General features: G+C 36.0%; 1 long non-coding RNA gene across 1 annotated transcript; it reads left to right on the top strand.

The window, feature by feature from the left end:
- The first annotated feature begins 1,333 nt into the window (after positions 1-1,333).
- Positions 1,334-4,476, top strand: LOC102473068 (uncharacterized). Its single transcript, XR_333953.1, has 3 exons — positions 1,334-1,362; positions 3,063-3,098; positions 4,422-4,476. It is a non-coding gene; the product is annotated as an uncharacterized LOC102473068 (long non-coding RNA).
- Positions 4,477-4,775: the final 299 nt, after the last annotated feature.

The following is a 4,775-nucleotide window of genomic DNA, read 5'->3' as shown; positions in this document are numbered from 1 at the left end:
AACACTCGGGAAACCAGAAGCAGAAGTACTTCGGAAGGATTTGCACACAGAAAGCACATAGTTAAGATGAAAGACAAATTCATGAACATCTCAAGACCTTTCTTTTTCTCCGATGGCATGGAGGCAGTCAATTCCTGCTTGAATCCATGTCTTCTTGTTCAAGTTTCATTTCATGGTTCTGGAGGTGTTCACAGATCGCCATGGTGGCTGATGAGATTATGCAACATGAAACAATGTACACTATTTTAAAATTTGTAGACATAGTTTTTACTTGATATAACATATATGAAGGGACTTTATTTTTTTACAGTCATATTAGAGAAGGGACTTTATTTTTTTACAGTCACTATTAGATATATTGAAACCTATACAGTGAATATTTTTACCTTTGCAAAAAAGTTTAATAATATTTTATTATTTAAAAATGATTCGCTAGCTCAGCTTAGAAAAACAATAGTATAAAAACTTAATAGAGGGACCAGCTTTATGGTATGGTGGTAATGCACTCCTTGAGAAAAGCTGAATCTCACATTGCAATTGTGGTTCAAATTCCATGCCTGGTCAGCCTGAAACATGCAGGACGTGTGCAAATGCCCAAGATCTGGGGGACTGGAGGAAGAGGATCATGGCACAACCAGACTCTCTGGGGAATGCTCAGCTCCCTCTCTCATGCATACACATGTGCTTTATCACGAATAGAGACAAAAATTTAATTCAATAATTGTTTTATATGTAATCTTTTAATTTTTAATATTTTAGAAGAAAGACTTTCAAAAACGTAAAATAATTTTAATCTTGGATTTTTTACTTTATAGCTATTTATATTTTATCAAATATATTCAAAGTTTATGTATTTTGAATTCAGTTGCATTTTAAAAAATTATGGATCATATCCAACAAAACCTGAATTATGTAAAAATATTGATAACAGGCAGTGATTTTTAATTCTTTTTTTATTATTTAATTTTATCTAGTCATTCATTTATTTTAGTTTGACGAGAGAAAGAAACACAGAAAGAAGGAAAGTGAGAAAGCAAACTACCAGGTCAAGAACTCAAATCGTGGCTGGGCATGTGGGAATGTCCAGTGCCTTAACCACCACGCCATCTGCTGACCCCAAAGGCAATGATTTTTATTGAAAGTGAGTAAAAATAATTTTGGCAGGATGAATATGTAATATGAATTATGGAAAGCACTTTTAGATATCATAGACCTATTTTTGACCCAATTCTAATTAAAATTTAGAACTAAATTAATGTAGTATGCTAACTTTAGCCTCTAAAGGATTAAATAGTAACTTTTTTCTTTTTTATTTGCTTTTTGTTCCTTCTAGGATTTGGCTGGTAACAATTTACTTACCAAGTAAGTAGTTTGAGAAGACTCAGCACATAGAAATGAGGGTTATCTTGAACAATCTCTATACTGACCACTTACAATGAAGTTACTTATAACAATATTGCTCATGTCAGGAGGGAGCTTGTATCTTTTAGAAAGCAGCCCAGAAACTTTTGGGAACTGTCCAGAGTTGGGTTAGAAAAATCCAAGATAACTTCATCAAGCCTGGGCAGTATACCATGCAATGATCTAAAGTAACTTAGTGACTTGAAAGCCCAGAAAACCCCATTTGTCATGCTAAGAACATCATTTTATAAAGCATGTGCTGTATGAAAAGGCATAGAGGACCCTCTGTGCACGTCCACCAGAAACCCAACCCCTCCTTGTGCAAGGGCCAGTCAGAAAGAGTCCTTATCCACCTTCCAATACTAACAACAAACCCGTAAGTGCAAATCAAATCCACTTTTCTGTAAGGTGGATGTCAAACTTTCCTTTGTCTCCCATTTGTCTTTCTCAATCTGTTGTCTTACTATTTTTTGGTTGTGCTGGATATATGGCACACCCAAATATATTCAGATCTGTAGTAGTAACTAATAAACATAATTAAATTCACCCATTTTTAATATTTTGGTGACTTTTATCATCAAAAAGATTTTTTCATAATGTTGTTTGAAGATAAATTTTCTGAGGTAGAAAGCTAGGGCATATTTAAGCATTGCTTGATTTGTAAATTTTAAATATTTAGGTATAAGGTACATGGGCCTCCAGTTACACTCTTCCCCTGAGCCCTGCCAAGTGTAACCCTAGGATAGTAGATCAACATCTGTCAGACTCAGTCTGCTCATTTAGAAACTGGAGTTTGTGATCTGTCCAGGCTGTGGTAAGAACTGAGAACGTGAGTCAAAGCACTTTGTAAATTATGAAATACCACCCCAATATGTCAGTGATTATTGTTTGGCATCACAAATTGTCTAAGAGCACTTTAAACGTTGAATGAAAATCTATTTCCACATACCTTGGAATACCAGAATCTTCAAATGCAAAAAGAAAAAGAAAAAAAAAATGCACACGATAGAGAGCACGTTTATATTCTTTCTCCTGCAATTTCTCCTGCATTTTATTCTTTGATAAGATTAGATTTAGAGAAGTGAGGTGCATCCCTCCCTCTGTCTTTGTAATTTGCCCTTATCAGAGGCATCATTACTACCACGCCATTTTCTTTGGATTGTACCTCTTGCTCACCTTTAAAATTGAGATAATTCTCAAAGACATAATAAATTGCAATTTGAAGACATTTCTACCTCTTGTGAGACTTATTCCCTTAAAAAAACTACTCACCGGGGCACTCTCTCTCTGTTTTCCTTGACATTAAATTTTACCCCCCAAAATACGTATCCGTGTTCTTCTCCTTCATGTCATCAATTCCTGGCTAACATAATCACTTTCTCTTCTGTTTTGACCTATTTCTAAATGACTAGTTTATTTTTTCTCATTGGTCAAAATTAAGTCCAGAATAACAGCTTCGCTCTTTGCTGCCTCCTCCTTCTGAGCAACCACATTAATCAGTAAGAGAACTAAAGGTGCATCAATGAGTGCACCTTTAGCATAATTAGACCAATTCTTCTGCTGAAAATTGTGCACATAGAAGTAGTCTGTGGGAAGGAATTACTGACATGATGCATTGATTTTCATTTTGCATTGCTGAACTCATCTGTACCCCAATCTAGCTGATGTCCGGAGCAAAGAGAATGGAATGAATTGAGGTAAGCAGTAAGAACCCCATGATGAGTGAGAAAGATTTCTAAGTATTTGTTTTAGTAAAATTCCTGCCCAACTCTTGAAACGCTGTTTCTGTTTGTTTGTTTTTGTTTTCCCTATGGAACATTGCATCCATAGATCTACATGGAATAAAGAAAATACAATTGTATTATAGAGCTGACAGCGTGTGTATATAACATTAACTGCATGGGGTACCGTGGCAGCAGTTTAGAGGAAAGTTATGGAGACTCACACCCTCCTCCTGCTGCCTCCTCTCCACGTTATCAAGTGATGGATCATTTGAAGTCAAAAGTAAACCCTGTTGAGTTTCTATATCCAACTTAGGGTTGTACCAGAATTAATTATACCTTCTGCTTCTTTGCAAAGGATTGTCACCGATAAATTCTAATAAACACGAGTAGAGAGATTTTATTCATGCCATTCCAAAGAAATTAGAACATAGTAGTGTTATTTAGCAATGCAGATGTTATATTATTGTGTTGTTTATATGAAAATGGATATGACACAAAGAGGTATATCAAATGAACAGGAGAGAGATTTGAGCTGGGCCACTGTTTTGATTATGCATATTTATTCATAATGCAGAAGTCGCTCTATGGAACCTCTTCGCCTAAGATGAATTATCTATTTTTGGAAGCCTCCTTCTTCTTTTTTTTTTTTTAATATTTAGATGTGTCAATACCACCCTAGTACAATATTTATGAGGGCCTTGTTTAAATTGTACTTTAATTGGTTTAGTCTCCAGAGTTGTAAGACATGACGCTAATACCCGGTAGCCAAGTGAGCAGGGGAGATAATGATGTGGCACTGTTATTGGCTGCTGGGGAACAGGACTACCGTACACGGTTTGAAAGCAGTAATTATACTGTGACTCTGATTTGCTGTTTCAGGCACAATGCTGTTTTATCAGATCACCTCAATTTCTATTATGATTATTCTGCCAGTTCCCTATCACCATGCCCATATTTTATTTTATGTACATAATAGCAATGATCCAAAAAGGCATCAATATCCACCAGCTGATTAAAGAATTAAGATAATTCACTAGATGGCTGCATTCATAGGTATTACACTTGCTGCACATATGTACTCACCAGTCTATGATGGAGCATGTATGTATACACATATATATTCCATTCTCATTCTTTCTCATTCATGCTCTTTGTCTTTCTCTGTATGTGTATTTCTTGTTTGAAATATTCATTGTGGTCAATATGATTTAAGAGGTACTTCGAACAATATCATGGTCCAACTTTCTTTAGTCGACTCTTTACTTGGTACCATCTCCTATCTTCTCTTTCCTCCAGTTGTCTCTGCGTAAGAATCAAAACAAGATGGCAGAGCATGGCTTTATCTGAGCTCAGCTGGGAAATGCTGGTCTACGACTCAAATGTTTGCTTCTCTGAGCCCGTACACGTTTATGAATGACAATGGAGGCACGCGAGGACTGATTTGGGGGGTTACAAGTAAACTTTCATAGCAGGCTAATTTGCCAACTAATATGGAATCTATGAATAATGACAATTTGCTGTAACATATTTGTGCTTTTTTTTTGATTGCCCAAATGCTGGACCATCTGCCAGTAGTGATTGCTCAATAAAGGTTTGTTAACTGGGAACCAGCGGATGGCATAAAGGTTACATTGCTGGACTCCCAAGTGG

This window comes from Tupaia chinensis, unplaced genomic scaffold (genome assembly GCF_000334495.1).
Source record: "Tupaia chinensis unplaced genomic scaffold, TupChi_1.0 Scaffold000119_1, whole genome shotgun sequence".
NCBI classification, from domain to species: domain Eukaryota; kingdom Metazoa; phylum Chordata; class Mammalia; order Scandentia; family Tupaiidae; genus Tupaia; species Tupaia belangeri.
The sequence above is the reverse complement of the archived record's forward strand: the minus strand, read 5'-3'. Positions and strand labels throughout refer to the sequence as shown.